The following is a 19980-nucleotide window of genomic DNA, read 5'->3' as shown; positions in this document are numbered from 1 at the left end:
GCACAAAGGGACTAAAGACATCCTCTGCTTGTTTATTTCACAGAGTTTTCTTAAGTTTTTATTGCCTCAGTTGCTTGTTTTTTTGACTTTGCTGTTGTCTGAGTGATTAGACTATTGAAAATTGCACAAAAAGACTACTGAGATAAGAGACAAGCACGCCTTCTGCTTGTTAGTCCCATGGTGTTTGCTCGAGAGCTTAGGGAGCTTTGGCTGGGTCGGGAGCTGTTTTTGTTGTGGGCCTGTAAAGCTCATCGAGGCAGTGTATAATATTCGGATGTACAGATTAACTTGATTTGTATGATGCTGTAGTTTATATGATGTCGGCTCTTAAAACCACAGGTTAGCCTGCTTGAACATTTGTTCTTGAACATTCACAGAAACTTGCCGCAGTTATTTTACCTGTCGATCTTGCTTTCTTTCTCACTTGTTTTGTTTGGTAGTTGTTGTGGTTGATGCATATTCAACCCAGTTTAGGAGAAGAGTCATGAAATTGCCCGCGAAATCCTGGGCTATGATAGTGACACACCTTATCAAATAAAACACACTGGCCCAAAAAGACTTGTTCCCATACACAAATAAAATGTGCAAAGTCAAGCTGTTCATATGTGTGAGGGAGCTAACAGGAAGCCAGATGTCTTGCCCAGAGGAAGTTTCTAAGGTGTATGCTCTCTACTGGCTCAGCCGGAGAAGGACTCTCTCACTCAGTGTGCCTCAAAATGTGCAATCCTGCAGAGGCCCTGTGTTCCCATTCAGTAACTTTTTTGAATAGGGCAACATCTAGGAATAATAGTTTTTTTTTGCATACATCCATGATGCTGGCCCATTCAGATGCATTGCAAGCTGCATCATTATATCTGTCTGAATCGGATGGTTGTTCATTTTGTACTTATGGAGGCACGGTAGTTAGGAATTTACAGCTCCAGTTGTTGGCCACTTTTCTTAACTTTGAGGACTCCAGAGTGGTCTTTATCTTTTTTGCCCTCAGTGAACCACCACTATTTTACCTATTCTGCAGTAGTTTTACTCAGTAGTTACAGCAGATATGGAAAAAAAAGGTTTGATGCTATGCATTAAATTCTCAAGGTTTCTGCCAGGAAGTTGTGATTATGTCATATGTGTTGCTGCAGAGTCGAATGGTTATTCTCCAACACAAGCTGCAGTTTGCTGCCAACGTCTGTGAGTTACAGTGACAATAATCACCTTGACCTCTCTGAACCCGAACCTTAACTGTGTGTGCGTGCGTGTGAAACATTATGTGGGTGTGTGTCTACTGGTGTTTGATTAATGACTCCAAGATCACAATAGTACATTAAAACCTGGAATGCGCACAAACACCCCCTTATATATGCCTCTCTTTCTGTGTGTCTCTCTAATCATTTTGACCAAGATGAATTGGTGATATCTGATCTTCTTCCTTCACTAATGACCCCTCTGGCCCTCTTTGGCTGATGATGGGGTCTGTGTGTATTTATATTTGTGTGTACGTGTGTCCTTCCATGATAGAGATGCCTGTTGTAGGAGCTCTGCGCTCTAACAAAATGATTGGTGGATTTCCTGCTTCAGTCTCTGATAAATTAAATAACAGAAATGAGATTTTACATCTGCCAAGCCGGGCCCCCGTTTTTTTTTTTTCCGCCCATCTCCTGTGCTAATTATTTTTATTAATGGCCTCACTGAGTGCATTTGAGATGTCCACAAGCCTCTTACGTTTGAGTGTTCTGTTTTTTTTTTTCCTCCCAGCTTTTGCTTCCTGTGTGATTTTATAGAAGCTCTGAGGACAGACAGAGAGAGAGAGACATAAAGACAGGTTTAGATGACAGAAAGAGAGAGCGAGGCAACATGTAATTTTACTCCCAGTGCAGATGGTTTTGGGGATTATTTTGTGAGGCAAAGGGAACAAATGGAAAAAGCGAGGATAGAGCTTTTTTGGCGTAATGATCTTACTGAAAGCCCTATTAGTGCTGTGGAGAGAGAAAAAAAAGAACTTCTTAGACTTCTCTCTCATTCATCAAAGAACATAAAATCTAATTAGCTAACATTTTGGTTGTAATCAAGGAAGTGTAGAGACTTGCTAAACACCTGGTTCCTTTGATTCACATATTTATGCATTTCAGTAGCTGTTGGTTTTTCACACCTGTAATTTAGGATTGATGATGAATTATGATCATGTTACTGAAGATTTTGTTAAATCTCTAGAAACGCATCGTCCAGATTTCCTCCGTCTTTCATTCATTTCATTTGTGCTATACCTAACCTCTTTTTGTACATAAGGTCTTTTCTAACTTTGCAGAGATTTTTCTTTGTCTCACTGACATTCTCAAAACCGATTAACGCCTGCCACACATACACAGGTCCACATCCACACACGTATCAAGAGGTGGCAGTTTTAAGTGTAGAAGGTACAGTAGAAAATTATTTACTTTATTTGTTTATTTTGAAGTATTTCAAGATAAATAAAAAATCTTAAACTACAATATTTGTTTGTTTTAAGGCATTGGTCATTTAATTCATTCATTCAACCTTTATTTTAACTCAGAAAGATGTTTAAATAGAGACTTCATTTACAATATAGTGTTAAAAAAAGATCCTTATAAATTAATGAAACCCATTGTCTGTCACGCCTCACAGAGAGAGGGAGGGCCACCCAACCTTAGCATACAGCTCACAATGATGAGTATTATAATTATCACCGGTAATAAATCTTAGTGCAGAGTAATAAACAGCATCCAAGGGCTTCAGAGTCGCAACCGAAGCATGCATCTGTAAAATGTCACCATAATCCAAGACTGATAAGAAAGTTGCCTCATTAAGCGTCCCTCTACAACACAGAGCTTTTAGTCCTATAGAAAAAAAACTATTTGTTTTTCCTTAATATGCTCACCAGTTTAGTAGCATGATATTTAAAAGTTACCTTCTCATCAATCCAAATTCCAAGATAATTGCACTCTGTGACTTTTTCAATATTTGTGCCATTCTCAGTAGAGATGATGAGATCTTCATCATCAATATTTTTGGCTCTGGTGAAAAACCTGAATTGAGTTTAATCTGCATTAAGAACTAATTTATGGTTTTTGAGTAAAACTTGTAATTCAGCAAAGCAGCGCTGATTTAAAAAAAAAAACAAAAAAACAATTAATTTAGTTGACATTTTATGTCTCAGTTCTTGATATTTCTATAACTACAGGAATGTGATCAAGGGTATCCAGAAACAGTGTATGAAGTATACCCACATCTATTCAGACACCGGGAGTTCTCTATAATTCTTGGACTCCAAAAACAGGGAAATACATATGGAATACATTTAGTATTACCCTGAGTCCCAAGCTTATTTAGATAATGCAACTTACTTTTCATTAGGGGACCCTGCAGCTGCAGACCTCTGAGCAATTTTAAGACCTGACCCTTTGTTTAAGAACCCCTAATCTACCGAGTGCCCACTTATCACTGCCACTTGTGGGGTTTGAGGGCTGCAGAGACTTTCCAACACATTCGCGAATTTCATATTTAAATGGGGCGATAGTCAAGATGGTGGGGTCTAGAAACAGATTGCCTGTGTTGTAGATTTTGGAAAAAAAAAAAGAAAAAAAAGCATGTCACTGCTTTATCTAAAATCAAAGTAAAGAAATCTGGCCTCTCCTAAGCTCATGAGATAGAGAGGTTAATTGAAGTGGTTTGAGATAATGTTAAGGAAAATAACATTTAAAAACAGTATATCCTTCCCTTCTCTTCCAGCGAATGGCGAGATACCATGAGGTGACTGGTAATGACGCAGTTAAAGTCATGACAACACTTGCCAAACACCCACCACTTTTTTACATGTAAATGAAAATGAAAAAAAGACCACCTGAGCTCCTTATTCACATAGGCATACAGATGACAGATACAGTCTGACCATTACCCTTGCAGAAATAAAAGTACCAGTATAAGATAAGGGTTTGAAACCTGATCCTGATGGGAAAACCCTCTCCGCCTCTCTCCCAGTGCTAATCAGATCTCTACACCACCTTCTCACCTTCTGTCCTTCTCACTGAGCGACCAGTACACAGGTAGCGGCCCATACTGTATCTTCAACACATCAGGATAGACATTCATGTCTCCTCTCGCACTTGTTTGTGTGCGTCTTTTGTCCTTATATATATATGTGTGTGTGTGTGTGTGTGTGTGTGTGTGTGTGTGTGTGTGTGTGTGTGTGTGTGTGTGTGTGTGTGTGTGTGTGTGCATGCGTGTGTGTGCGTGCTTTGCATTCACATGCGTCCATTTGTGTGTCTGCACTGTGTGTGTATATCTACCTGCGATTATCTTGTCCCTTGTAGCACCACCCGCTTTATCTGGAGACAAAAAGAGAGACCACGGCACCTCCGTTCTTTACATATGGTAATTCTCCTCTTTCACCCACACGCCTCCCCACGATCCCTTACCTTGTCAGTCACGGCCTCCCGTGTACATCTGTGCGAATACAGGATCGAGTGAGACACCTGTGGGAGACTGTGCGAGTGCGAGGGAAGAAAAGGAGCAGCTTTGGTCTCGGTTACGAAGTGGGAGGAATTATTTCAGGCTTCCAGAGTGATGCAAGTCAAACTCCCATTTATTTTTTTGCATAGGCAATGTGAGGTGACTGGCATTCTGAGCACTTCCAAGTCTTAGATGGTCATGAAATTCTCTTGTTTGAATCATCACGGCAGAATATGAGCACTTTTAAATAACCAAATTCTGTCGTGTGTTGTTGACACAAGTGGAAACCAAGCTGAGCTAAGCTTTGTAGAAACCTGATAATAGACACAGCGGTCACACAAAGTCAAGTCAGTTTTGGATAAGCCCTGCATTGTGTGTATAGTTCCCAGTTGCAACTATGAAGTGTCTTGGATGTGCTACAGCTCTGATTTGCACTTTGGACTGATGGTGTCACCATAGCAATGGGAACTGAGGCGGGTATCGTGGTATCTTTCCCTCACAAAATAGAAACAAAATTTAAATAACATAACATAATCCTATAGTATAGTAGTTGAATCATCCAGTGACTCTTTTTGGTTCAATGTTGTGGAACATTAAGGATATGATTTAAAAATCTTTGAAATGAGAATTAAAAGTGGGGAAAAGTACTTCCTGAACAAGCGTCTCCTTCTACTTTGCAACTCTATTGCTCCTAATCGGAAATCTTGACAATGACAGCCTATCTTCCAGACTGTTGTGATTGTGTTGTGTTGTTGTATAAGAGGGACTGAGCTACTCAAATTGTGCATTTCATTATGTCCATCTGTATTTACCCATCTGTCAGCTTGTGAGATTATTCTTGTCATTCAATTTTCATTTGTCTTATTCTCTTATTTGTTTCCCCCCCTTCACAGCTCTCACATAGTTAACATGCATCTACATTTTCCGCCTTTTTTTTTTTCCAGCTATGAACCCAGTTGCAAGACCAAACCTCTTCCTCCTCTCTTTTCCCCTCTCATCCCTCTTTCCATTCATCTTTCAGCTCTTGCTTTCATCTGAGGTGCTTTACTCTAAATGCACTGAACGTTGATAGATGGGGCTTCCCTGCCCCTCCCTTTGAGCAGAACCTCAAGAATCGCTGTATGTGTGCATGTGTGCGTGTGTGCGTGTGTGTGTGCGTGCGTGCGTGTGTGCGTGTGTGTGACTCTGTGCTTGTTTACATTGCCCTTGTGGGAGCCTGTGTGTACTTTAACAGGTTTCACTTGCTGCTGGGCAAATTCTGACACACTTACTCCCCAGAGTATCACGGTGCTTTTTACAAGGTGAGGTTACTTAGCATAAAAGCAGCTGAAACAGAATGGTAACTACCTCACTGACACTGACAGTGACAATGACATGTGATTGTTATGCCCCCATATAGGATATGATGAAACCATTAGGGTACCCTCAAAGCTCAAGAGTTACTGTGTTAGTTTTTAACCTTAAGCTTGTGTTCGCTTTTTATTATTCTACTATTTATGGAACATCAGTTCATGTCAAACCCCTCAGGTATGATATCCCTGTCTTGCAGGCCATGGTTGTGTGACATAGTGGCATTTTTAAAGTATACACAACACTGGAGTTTCTGCAAAAAAGAACAGTGAGGAGGACTTAAACGAGGCGATCAGTTATTGTATCTACATGTGGCATGATCAGACTTCATGATGATGTGGTAACTGTAAAAGGCTGTAGCTCCCTCTTCTTTCTTTTGCGCATCTCTGTTTCTCTTTGAGCGTTTGTGTGTTTTCCCTCCATCTTGTTTGTTTGCTAAGCAGTTATTCACCGCCATACAGTCTAAGTGCTGTGAAACATAATGTGATGTAAACTTAGATAGTGTAATAGCGTGTTTGCTCCCCTCTGCCTGGCTTTCAGTAGGTAAATAAAGTAACTCTACAAGCAGTCGATTACAATGCGCAGAGCTGTACAGCAGATTTATGTGGGCTGCTAAGGGGAGCAAGTTAATAGACAGTCTTTGTCCGTCTGTATCTCCACTGTGACTGGTTGTGTGTGTATACATGTGTTTGTATAGAGAAGGAAAAAGGTTATGCCTGTTGGATGGTTTGCTGTTTAGAATCGCTCGGTCTTTTTATGTTCATAGCCACTGCCATGCAAAACTGTTTTCAAACCAGAGAGTCTTTTTGCCTTGGTGTTAATGACAGACTGACAGAAATATTTTTTGGTTTTACTAATGTCTATTAGGTTTGTTTAAAACTATTTTCAAACACCAAAGATTTATGGTATTGCTCTTTTTGTGTGGGTACTGATACCCAGGAACTACATTGTAGGAACTAAAAGATACATGTACAAGTATGTTGAAAGCAATTCATAGAACAATGCAGCTGTTTTTATTTATTTATAAATCCATTGAGAAATTCTATGGAGAAACAATTGAGTCAAGTGAGTTATTTCATCACTGTTGATGTTTCTTGAGAGGAAGAAATCGGAGCTGTTGCTCAGTGGTCAGTGAATATCAGCATATCACTGGGTTAAATTTTTGAGGTCCTCGGTCTAGGAGAGTCGAATCATTTTTTATTCACCTGGCAACTTAAATGTTGGAAGGAGTGTAACCATCACAATGCAGCTTGACAGGAGAACTACCCAGGCGCGATCCTCCTGACATCAATTCCATTAAGCGTAAAACAATGGAACCGGAGGTAGCCAAGCCCATAGGCCAACTCCCATGACCCTTTTCCATATCACGCTGTGACCCTAAAAACCAATGGAGCAGGAGTACACAGAATAGCACATACTAGGAAAATTCATAAGCGGTGGTGTTTTCTCCTTGAGGGGTAGGAAAGATGGTGGAACAGGCAGAGAGAGAGAGAGAGAGAGAGTAACATGTGTTGCTAGACACAGGGAGGGCAAAGACTCATAAAGTGGGTTATTATCTCTGCAAATCAATGAGACTTCCTGAGCCGCGGGGGAAAACAACCAGCAATTCACCAGGCTCAGAGCTGGACTTCAGTACTGCTGGTAGACCACCTGGTTGCTGCAGCATAAGGTTTCGATGTTTGTTCTATGTTAACAATGGCTGCAACAATTAACAAGTTCTGTTATGGATGAATCTACCTGTTATTTTCTTAATTAATCAAATAATCATTCGGTGTATGAATGGTCTTTTTTTTATGAAATGAAAAAGAAAACGAAAAAAAAGAAGCTCATCAAAGTTTCCTCAGGGAAAGCAGAGAAAAACAATGAATCTTGAATTAATCAAATGCACTAACCATGAGAAATACAGTGCATAAAACACACTCTTTTCCTTATTTGCAAATTGGTGTTAGAATTTGTCTTTTCTTCAAACTGCTCTGTTTAACAATGCCATAAGTAAAACTCTAAAAGTAAATGAAAAATTGGCTTCAGCCATGGAAACTCTGCAGAATAGCCTTTCTGTGGAGAACAAGAAGGATGACCATTCTCCCACCATTTACAAGTTTGGAAAGTTCATTAAATAATAGACAGGAAAGCTGAGAGGGTGACGGGTAAGGAGGGAGCTGACACAGCTCGGGAGGCCGGACTTGAACCTCCACAGGGAAGGCATTTAACTGGAAGACCGCTGCTCAAGTGCATAAGTACACTTCCATAGGGTTCCAATCTACAGATTCTTCATAGTGTACAGTATATAAGTCGAGATTTCCATTTCCTTACATCAGCCTTCACTGGTATTTGCAGATTGGGGAGCAGCGCAAAGAGGCTGAAATTGAATTAGTTTCCATATATTGTCCTCTCCTCCTCTTTCTCCAGCTAAGCCCTGTGGTCTATCCACTGTTTGCCTTATGGGGGAGAAAAGTGAGGGGGGCTTAAGCTGTGAAGGCTGGGGCTTACGCTGTCTACCATCTTACTGGTCACACACAAACACACTCACATACTAACTCTCTCTCTCACTCACCCACTAAGACACACACACACACACACACACCGTTGCCTCGGGGATTACAGCCAGGCAAGCCCCGTTTGCATTTACACACTCAGATGCAAACACAATCACACAGGCAGTACACACATATTATAGATGCACTTTTGAGCTCATGCTAATATCTTCCTTCACTCACACTATCAAATTTCAGCACACACACACTTTGCCGTAACTTAAGGAAAGAAATGTTTAAGCCCCCGCTATTTTACGCTTAAGTCTACGGAGGAGAAAGATTGAACTGACTTGGGTGTGTGTGTGTGTGTGTGTGTGTGTGTGTGTGTGTGTGTGTGTGTGTATACAGATTTATATGGTAATGTGTGGTTGCCTCTGTGTACACAGATGTATGTGTCCCTGTGTAGTGTACTATAGTGTGTGTGTGTGTGTGTGTGTGTGTGTGTATGTGTCGTGTACATGGTGCCAAAGCATGTAATCATGTATCTATGAGCCAGTGGATGACAATAATGTTTCTGTTCCACATAGAGGTGGCTTTAGTAACAATAGGCCCCATATGTGTTTATGAAGCTGATATAAATGGTCCATTTGTTCTATCGCTCTTCTTTCTCTTTCTCACTCGCCCTCGCCCTCGTCTCCTCCTCTTTTTCTTTCTCGTCCACCATCATCTCAGCCCTGTAGTTCCTAATAACAGCGTGCTGTAAGTGTGCCCGTGGGACTCAATAACACCAAGCTATGTAAGCGTGTAGAAGATGTCCCTGTTATTGCTCGCTGTAAGGTTTTTGTTTATAGAAGTGAGACATTGCATTTTCTTATTTTTCTTATTAGTTCCATTGTGTGTGTGTGTGTGTGTGTGTGTGTGTGTGTGTGTGTGTGTGTGTGTGTGTGTGTGTGTGTGTGTGTGTGTGTGTGTGTGTGTGTGTGTGTCTGTCTGTCTGTCTGTCTGGATATGACAAGTATTTCTCCAGAGGCAGCATCACATCCACTGTGCGTTTGCCTCATAGTAGCACCGATATAGCCCGTGGACAGGTGTAAAATGCTCAGCATTGCTATAATGACTCAGAGGCTCGTCTCTCTCTCTCTCTCTCTCTCTCTCTCTCTCTCTCTCTCTCTCTCTCTCTCTCTCTCTCTCTCTCTCTTTCTCTGTCTTGTTATCTCATATTATTTTCTTCACACTTCACTGTCTTGCTCTGTCCCTCTTTCCTCATCTTCCTCCTCCTCATCTCTCTCAGGTGTGAATGGAGCTGTCCTGTAGGTTATGTGGGTGTTGATGTGTGTTGGGGACCAGATTTGGGAGTGTTTAATAGTTAAAGCACCCTGCTGTGGGTTCTATAGCTCTGCCTCACTCTGATAAAGCTTAGCTGAGGGAGATGCCCACTTCCTGTCCATGAGAACTCTTTATTTCTTTACCATCGTTTTGGTCCAGTACCACCACTGCTGCTGGACTACTTTCAATAGTTTCTCCTTAACATTTTTGGATTGATTTTATGTTCTCATGACTTTTCAGACATCATATTACCTGGACAAACTACTGCACTATAATGTACTGCTACCAAGCTAAACCGTACTAATTTATCCTCACAATATAAAAAGTAGATGATATTGACTTGGTTTTAGAATACATCACCCCACTTGTGGGTCACTTTGGCCTTGTTAGCGCTTCTTTAGGTGTGTTTTGGTCCATACTGTATTGAGTCTTCACACAATCATGTCAAATTATAGATGCTTTGAAAGCGCTAAGTCCCCTGATTGTCTGTGCATATCACTGCAACAGCTTCTCACATAATTAGTTCGGACTGGTTATAAAGTTTAAAGAGTTATCTTTCAAAGGAGACCAGAGGTCTGACTGTAATCAAAAAGGTTGAAGAACAGCAGCCTTTTTATTTTGAATTGCATCGTTCTCAGACTCACAAAAATGGGGGTGTCTGCTAACAGGATAAGAACTTGTTCCGTGCTTTTAACTAAGCTTGTTTACTATGGACTAACAGAAAGGACAGCTAAGCACACTATGCTGCTACTATGGAACTTTGCTGGACACAGATGAATAAGTATAGATGCAAAAGTGATGAACACAATTTAAAATGCCAGCAGCTGATAATAGCCTACTGCCAGTATCCAAGAGACAGCGTCTTGCCACAGTGATGTTGGAAAGCCCACAGAAACGGTTTTGCAGTGCAAATGAGCGAGCCAAGATCATTCACTGCTAGAAATGTCAACAGCATGTGCGACTAATGCCATATTGGCGACATTCAGTGGGGTTCAAAAGTCTGAGACCACTTCCTTTATTTTTAAACCCACTGAATGAAAGTTACATATAATTCCACTCTTTTGATTTGAAAATGTCTCTCGAGTCAATATCCAGCTGGTAATCACAAAAGCCCTCTGGTGTTTTTTCTCATATCTTACATTTATCTGACTTGGTGGTTCATAATATGAAAGGTTCTGCAATGCATAAAACCACAGTGGTGTAAAGTCAGTCAAAGCCCACCATGTAACAAAATATTCAGTGTATCTGTTTAGTAAGATACTGTAGTTTCAGCTTTTTGAAAAGGCAGAAAGAAGAAGCAGCATGTAATAGTACTAGAATGCCAGGGGCTCTTTTTGCTGTAGGGCATACTCTTCATTTGAGATTTCTTCTTCACTGATGAGGCTTCAAGAAAGCTTTATTTTTTTAAGCTTTGCTGGCAGTTGCCTTTTTCTTATGATCTCTGAAGAACTGTGCATGTAGCTACTTCAACTTAAAATAACTTTTTTTTTTTTTTGCTTTTGTGCTGTTTTATTTAATATGTTTGTACTGAGGTTGCAAGTATGCTATCTAACGATCACTAAGCTAATATTAACCACACACCCAAGCATAACACACACACAACAGCTGTATGAATGAATGTGAAAACAACGTTCACGTTATCTATCACTAAGCTTATTTTATTGTAACAGGTGAATACAGGAGACAGCTACAGGTCTCTCTTCAGATTCAGGAAACGTGTGAAGAGAGAGAAGATTCTTTTCTCATCATAATGTGTTATAAGATTCACTCTCATAACAATTAAACTTTACAGAAAAATAAATTGTTAACATGTAAAATATGCTAAACTTTGTAGCCACATTTGTAATAATAGCACGTGTGTTATATGGGTTTTTCACATAACTGATGTTAATTTGAGTTCAATAAAAGATGAATTAATAACTAGTATTTATTCATATTATAATTAATATAATGTATGTAACTTAAAATATCACTTTAACCATCAAAATGCCATCACTTGAGAATTTTTTTTTTTTTTTTTAGTTTAAACAGTTAACTTTAAAATTAGCAGTGGAATAACATTATGTGTTTAATTTGCTGTCAAACATAAAACTTCAAATTACAAACTTTCTTTTTGGAAGGTCACCGGCTCTCTCATTTTTCTACATCTGTATATGTGAGAGATAATGCCGCTGCTAATCCCTTGCAAGGTCAGTGCTTGTATTGGATGATTATCCCCCACTGTTTATTCATACTTCCTGCTGATGTCATTTCCTCCTACTGGCTCTGACCTTTGACCTGTCATTTACCTCCTGTCGTTGCCATGGTTTACTCCACCTTGGTGGCCGCTGTCCAAGAGAAGATCCCCATCTTTATCTCTGTAGGATTCCCCTCCTGACAGGAAGGTTACTGAAGTATCTAAATGCAAAATCTGTTTTAAAGGTCACTTTTCATTTGGATTCTTAATATCATCTTTCATCTTCTTTTCTCACCCCTCACTTTACATTGGCCCCTCGTGTCAGTTTCTTTGACTTCTTCAGGTCCATGCCTTTTTTCATTTCTCTGTCCAGATGATTCCCGCTGTTTCGCGGTTGTTTGACAAAAGTAGCGTACATGAGTTAATTGACGGGGAATGGGCATAGTACGCAATGCATCGGCCGTGTTCATATGGCTTATTTTGTGACAGCTCTGGCAAAGAGCCACAGTGTCACACACAGGGTGCTGGCTATCCTCCCCTCATCATTCCATCAGTGGCACTGATAAAGCAGAGGAAAACCCCTGCCATACCACTTGCTCTGCATGTTTTTGTGTGCATGTACATGATTATATGATAAAAGGCGTGTATAAATGGCTGCTCTTTAAACATAAAAGGCGGCGGGGAGTTGCAGTCTTGGCACAACTGTGATTTACTGCGACACAGCATATGTGCTTCATCCAGCATGCGTGTGTTTTGTAAAATTATGTTAGATCTGTGTGGGACTGTGTGATTGGCAGGGAGGTTGATGCCCCCACCTTGAAGCCATAATTCTCCTCTGTCAAAGACATAGAACAGGTTTTCCTAAAATCCATATCTTCTTCATGACTTAAATAATTTAGCATCAAGGGTTAGAATTTGCACATTTTGTGGCCTACATAAAGGCTACTGATTTTGAGGCGAAAATAAAAGTGAAATTGGTTGAAGTTGGAACAACTATTTTTTTGTGGAAAATATCTCAAGGCACATACATTCCTTATAGATTAAATTAATATTGTCTTCAAATAATTGCTCAAAACAAATCCAAGGGACTTTTCAAAATGACTTAAGGCTATCAGTTGAGTAGCACTGGCTTATGAGTTCAGGTTAATGAATGAAAAAAGGTGAAAAGTGATTAATTAAATTCCTGGGGGTCATATAAAATAGATGATTAACTATATGAATTCATTCAAAGTTAATTGAAATTTGAAAATACTCTATCAGAATGAAATATTGCCTCTAGATGTAGAATATGCCACCTTTCAACACGCCAACTGTACTCGAAAGAATCTGTATTAACAAGTTGTCCAGTTTCTGACTGATCAAGGCCTTTCTACATTGAAGTGAACATTAATATCAAACAGTACTAGTTCAGTTATTAAGGCCTGGAGCTTAAAGATAGTGATGCCACCTTTGTCAGTCAAAAAAACCCCACCTAGTCAAATAGTCGAATGGTTACTGAACAGATGTGAAAGAAGAAATCCTGTGACACTGCCGTGGCTGCATGTCACGACCTCCATCAACCACTCTGCTTCACTGTAGTATCACATCCTCCCACACCGTAGTCCCCCACCTTGGTCTTCTTGTTCGGTTCTCAAAGTCCGTCCACGCCTTGCCACCTCTTTACATATTGTAATCTTTTCTTTTCCCTCTCCTCCTCCCATCCTCTCTCCTTCTGTTATCGGTCTGTCCTGTAAAGCTTCATTTACAGAGCAGCCCTAATCAGATGTGTAACAGTGGAGGGCAGTTTGTGAGAGCAGTGTGTGGCCCAATAGATAGCAAGGCTTAGCAGAAGGGGAGCGCACTGTAAGCCCTCAATTATATGCCTTACACCCAGATGGAGGAAAGAGACACTCGGGAGGCCTGTTTGTGTTTTTGCTCATTTATCTGCGTGTCATTTTTGAGTGTGTTTGGTTGGGCGCGTATGGCTTTATATGCTTATTCTTAGTGTTTGCTGCAAAAAGTGAACAGAGTGAAAGAAAGTATGTACTTTTAAAAGTACCGTATCTTAACTTGTAAGAAGGCTATAGTGTAATTCATTAACAACAAATCTCATAGTTTTCCTGTACAAGACACATCTACGTCTGTGGGTCACTTTGTCACTTTGGATCTTGTGTGAACATTTTGGGTGTTTGTGCGTATGCATGTTACAGGTGTGAGCATTTTAGGACTGGGAAGAACCAGTGATTATTAGAGAGCTGAGAGCGGCTGCATTATCTAAGATAAACCGGTAGTTTGGCCTTTCTCGTCCTTGTCTCTGTGCTCGTGAGAAACACACACACTGATTTAATGAAGAAAAAAAAAAAAACACTCAAAAACTCTAAACAGACACTTGGAAAAAAAAACTAGTTGTACATGTGTGGGTCCATTGTGAATCAAAGACCAAAACTCTTTATTAAAACATCTCATTTTTGCATTTATTTAGCACAGGCAGTAATCCATGAAGTGTCAACTGACAGAAATCCATCATGTAATGTAGCCAAAGAACAACTGATTAGCTTAAACGAAATTAATTACAAAGCATTTTCTAAACTTCCCCATTGGGTGATTTCACACTTTCAACTTAAGACCTCTTTAGAGATGACTGTGAACGTTTCTAATGCTGTTTTGTATGTATGCTTATGCATGTCTGGCAGTGATTGTTGTGTTGTTGTCCTCTCTCTGTACTTATTTTCCTTTACTGTACTCCGGTCTGTCTCACAGAAGAGATTGAAGTCTTATAAAAAGCAGAGCGATTCCTACTCATTTCTTTTATCACTACCACTTATCATTTTCCAGAAATCACAGCTGAGTTCAAGAGCAGTCTTTAATGAGTGTTCATGAGCACTGTGGAAAAAGTGAGATATAATTAATAAAACACAAGTAGTTTGAAGTAATTTCAGCAATAAAGTGAAGCCACAACTTCAATATACAATAATAAAATATAATAATAACTACCTGTAAGTGGAATTTCACTAAAACCTTCATCTACACATTTTAATGTGGAGAGCGTAACAGTGGGTATGTAGATCAACCCTTCCTTTCTACTTTCAAGGCCATTCAAAGCTTATGGTGAAGCTCTGTGGCATTGGGCCCACAGAGACGGCAGAGTAGAATCAGATGAAGCATGAAAAGGTGAGCTTGGGAGAGCAAACAGTGAATTGTGTTTGAACATTTCTGCTGCTGGAGTTCACTGCTTCAAGGCTGCCTACCTCTGCAGATGGAATATTCATCTGCTGTATTGTCCCGTAGAGGCGTGTAACCTTTAGCGAAAAATCACAGTCAAATTCGACCTTGCTTTTCTGTTTCGTTACTGTGCAGCCTCCAGTGCAAACAGCAAAGCTTCATTTGATGCTACTAATATTATAGTGTTTCTTGTTGACCTGTATGAGCCGACCATTCTCTTAGTGCCAGTTATTACTAATATGCAACATCTCGTCAATGATAGAGTTTGTTATGTCTAAACTTAATACGGTCAACTCAAAGGCCTCTGCTGCACAAGACCCAAAGCTCTGAGATGATGTTGCCATTCAGCACTAAGCATGGATCATTATCTGCCTGCCTCATTATCTGCCCACACTGACCACTGGTGGGTAAATAAAGTGTTTAAGTATGGTCAAGGCCCATGCCAACAGATTTGGGTACTGACCGTGTGATTCACGTGTCAGTCAGTAAAACGTGTAATTTTGTGTTTGACTGACTGTTTTGATACAGAAAGGTCTTCCTTGGTCTTGGTTTAGTTAACCCTTCAAAATGATCTGCCTAAATAGCACACTGTATCGCACAAAGACAGCCTTTCAAGCCCTCGGCGTGGCAGGAAACCAGCTGTTACAAGGTCAACATTACCTTTATTATTTCTTATTAGTCTATATTATACCTCATGGGAGATTTTACATAAACACACACCCACACAGATGCATAGGCTTCTACAGCGATATGCTCACCGAAATGGCAATAGGGATCCTGCCTCATGCCAAAAGACAGGCCCTGGGGAGCGCAGGTAAACATTAGCTCTGTGTTTTTCTGTTTATTGTTTGGTCATAGGCTGTGACATTGTTGATTGTTTTTTTTTTTTTCCAATCTGCAGTCTCGACACAGTTTATGGGATGGAAAGTGTAGCTGTTGTATGAAAACAGTGTGGTGTGTTTTGCAGCTGTAACATTACATGTGCAGTCACACGCAAGCGCAGATGAGCCACAGCAGTGTATTTCTAGCACTAATGACAATGAAACTGCGCTTCTTAGCTGTAATTGTGGATGTGTGTTTTCCTGTTTAGTCTCCAAAGATTATGTTTGTGAGACCCAGGGGCCCACCGATTGTTTTGAGTGTCTCTCCACTCTGTATGACTGCACTGTGCCGCAGGTGCTCAACAAAGCAGCCCCATTGGAATGCAGCAAACGCGTCTCCATAGTGGCATAAGACGCATTTTTATCAACACCTATTTCTCCACTCCTCTGAGTACAATCAGAGGTGTCTGAGTGGTCTTGGCTTCTGGCTAATACAATGGGTGTAGACATGCATACTCACAAATACACGGACGCACACGGGCTTTCTTTCTTCTACAGCCTTCAACATAGCCAGAGAAAAGGCATTATGTCGTATTGGAGTCGAGTGAAGCCGGCTGTATCGTGTATAGAGAAAATACATTGAAAGTGGGTTGTGCTCATGCGTCTGTGGCTAAGTCAGAATGGTTGTGATGGAGTTTTCAGTGTCTGCCTCCATTTTTCACCACTGTTCAGTCAATTATAGCAGGCCTACGTAGACAACATCCATTAATATCAGTCCTGGCTGTTTGCAGAGAGAAGACTCCCAGTACATGCATCAATAAAGTAGAATTAGAGGAAATAGGGGCAGAAATATGAAATGCTCAATAGAATATGGCATTTGCATTGACAGTCAAACCATGAAATGCATCTCTTTCTCGCTCTCACTCCTACTCCCCCTCTCATGTTTTTTACTCTTTCTTCCCACTTATTATTCACAGGCAGTAGTCCACTGCTAAGTGCAGGTGAAAAAAGCCATTAAGTCACTGGCTGGGAGGCTCGTATGTGTGTGTGCATGTGAGGGAGTGACAGGAAGACAGATTGCTGCCCATTCTGAAACATGACATTCTAATCGGTGTGCATGTTAATTAAGAGACTTTATTGAAACGTTTCTTGTGGCTGGAGAAATTGGAGGCTCAATGAATGGAATGTTCATGTTATGTGCATGCAAAGAGTGTGCATGTGCATGTGCATTTGTGCGTGTGTGCGTATGTGTGCGTGTGTGCGTGTGTGTGCAGTGAAGTGCTTGGCAATACGGAAAAAACCTTTAAGGGCTTACTTTTCATGTTATTCATATTTGTTGTTCATATCAATATGTATATTTTTTCCCACTTCTTGCAGACTTGTTTCCGTTAATAGTTTCCTTCAAATGGTGAGATCAAGAGTCGTTTAGTATCTGAACGAGCTCTGCATTTGGTTTCATTTGGCTCACTCTGCTTTTTTTTTTTCATTTTTTTTTTCTTAAATCCCAGCAGGGACTTGGTGGTGACACTTGTGAACAGGCTTCCCTGACATTTGGAAAATATATTAAATATCCACCATATGCTCTGAGTATAGGCAGCATTGCAAGTTCCTGTGTGTGTGTGTTTGTGTGTATGTGTGTTTGTGTGTATGTGTATGAACGTGAATGTCGTTTGGGTGTTTGTACGTGTGTGTGTGTGTGTGTGTGTGTGTGTGTGTGTGTGTGTGTGTGTGTGTGTTGTGTGTGTGTGTGTGTGTGTGTGTGTGTGTGTGTGTGTGTGTGACAGAAACACATACGCTGAAACGACTCAGATGATTCAGTGTTGGGAGTATCCAAAGTCAAGTTTTAATGAACATTTCACTACAGCTCTCAAATTTTTTTCTGTCTTCAGAACTCAGATCCATAAAAAGCTTGTAGAAATTCATAAAACATATATGACAGTCTAACGTGGCTTTTATGTAACAGCAGGGGTGAAAGGTTATGGTTTAAAACGCTTGACTGCAGCTGTGTGTATGATATAAAGCGAAACCCACTACAATAGCAACGATTTTAAAGTCACATCACTTCTGTCAGAGCAGCAGGGGCTTACTTGTAAAATTATCAACTGACCTGACATCTCAGTTTGATTTCACAAACGCTTTGCCCTCTAATGAGGCTCTGTATCTTTTTTTAACTCATCCCACTCATTTCAACAAATCTAGTCTACTCCTACATGTGTGTTCAGATAAAACATGAGGTAAATTTTAGAGGTGGTGAGCCGCACACAGAGTCATTGGACAAACATGAGTGGGCGCAAGCAGGTGTTAGTGAAAAAATAAATTTGTTTCATAGACACACAGGGACTAGACGAAAAAGCAGAGGAACTGGAGGAAATCCTTGTGAGTTGCGAGATCAGTCAGAGGCTGAACTGCAACACAAACACACATGATGGTAAATGGACTTCAATTATAAAGCGCTTTTCTAGTCTTATCGACCACTCAAAGCATTTTACAATGGAAGCCACAGTCACCCACAACAAAAGAAAAACAAAACAACAAAACACCAGATCTCAAACAAAGCTGCACTTGACTTTACGCTAGCAAACCAAAAACACACAACCTTAGCTCTTCACATTGTTTCACTCGGCTCACATTAATTATCACAATCATACAAGCGCAGGTACACAGCGCGGAGGCGAGTCTGCATACGGGCAACACAGATCGCCACGAACAACCGAATGACAATTTTTTATACTCGGGGTGGAGACGAGGGGCGGGCCCAGCTGATCAAGGGAGATGGCTTGCAGCTGGAGCATCGAAGGTGCGGCGAAAAAGGCGGAACACTCCCAGGAAATCCCGGTGACGTCACGGGCATCCCCTCTCGCAGGGTCAGACTGCAACAATAGGCGACCGAGACAGGACACAACACAACCACACACACACACACACATACACAGGGAAAGACAAAGGTCCCCCGAATACGGCCACGGCCGTAACACATGTACGTGCACATTTGTACACCAACGGTACATCAGGGATAATTTGGAGTTCAGTATCTTTCCCAAGGATACTTCGAACAAAGGACTGGAGGAGCCGGGAATTGAACCGCTGACTGGTGATTGGTGGATGACCCACAGCCCACCCCATAATGCCCCATATGTGCAGTTGGTGCATCAGTTTGAAGCTAACTTCAGCTAACATCTTCACAGACTGCACAATTATCTTGTGGTTGTATTGAACGAACCTTAAGAATGGCCACCAACTTACTTAGTAGAGGGTGATAATTGCATTCATACGATGCCTGGAAAATAAGATCATGCTCTATCCAAGCTAGACAACTATATTTCAGCCTTACTTACCCATTGTCATCTTAAAATAACAAAATTTCTCCCTGTACCCTCAGGTCCACAGAATGTATTTTTATGGCTTGGTTGACCTTCAGAAGTCACAAAAGAGTGTATTCTAACACTCCCGGCACCATTTGCCCTCTGCCCTTGCCTCCAGTGTGAGAACCACAGTGGAGTCGGCTACTACTAGTTGCCTCGATCAATCCTTAAATATCAAGGACATTTTTTCTCAGATGAACTGTGTTAAAGTTGCAGTGCCTTACATGGGACAGTTTCTCAAGGCTTGTACCTGGAGAGGGACTGGTAGGCACATCAAGGACCATCCCCAACTGAGTTAATCTAAGACAGGCAAATGAAACATTACCTACAGAGAGGTTTCAGTGGTTCCTGGAGGAGAGAGGACTTGATTCCATTGGATCTGTGCTCTCTTTTGTGCTGCATTTATTAAAGAGAAGTCTGTCACATTCCACTATCAATTGCCATGTTCCAGAAATCTGTTCTAATATGGGGTTTGGGGAGAGATTGGTTTTCAACCACCCTCTGCTGAGGCATTTCCTACAGGGAGTGAGGTGCCAACATCCAATGATAAGTGGAGTTGCTGCTAGTTCTTGACACCCTTTCAAACGAGCTGTTGAAGCTGTTGGGCAGTGTCTTTTTTTTTAGCTTTTATCAATTCTTTCAAAATGACTGCAGCCACCCTGAAATACCTTTAAGGACCAATGAGTTTCCGTAGGAACCTGCTGTCTCTGTTGTGCAACTACTTCATGACGTTTAAGGTTAAAGTCAACTTAAAAAGAGGTGCCACACTGTCAACTTCCCTTTTCTTTATATAAATTAACTTTTACTTTTGAAGAACT

At 40.8% G+C, this 19980-nt stretch overlaps 1 protein-coding gene across 1 annotated transcript in view; it reads left to right on the top strand.

The window, feature by feature from the left end:
• The window catches only part of fbxl17 (F-box and leucine-rich repeat protein 17), a 213061-nt gene that overhangs the window by 149594 nt on the left and 43487 nt on the right, over positions 1–19980 (top strand). The gene's annotated exons all lie outside the window — the stretch shown is intronic.

This window comes from Seriola aureovittata, chromosome 5 (assembly GCF_021018895.1).
Source record: "Seriola aureovittata isolate HTS-2021-v1 ecotype China chromosome 5, ASM2101889v1, whole genome shotgun sequence".
NCBI classification, from domain to species: domain Eukaryota; kingdom Metazoa; phylum Chordata; class Actinopteri; order Carangiformes; family Carangidae; genus Seriola; species Seriola aureovittata.
This window is presented reverse-complemented; position numbering and strand designations above follow the sequence as displayed.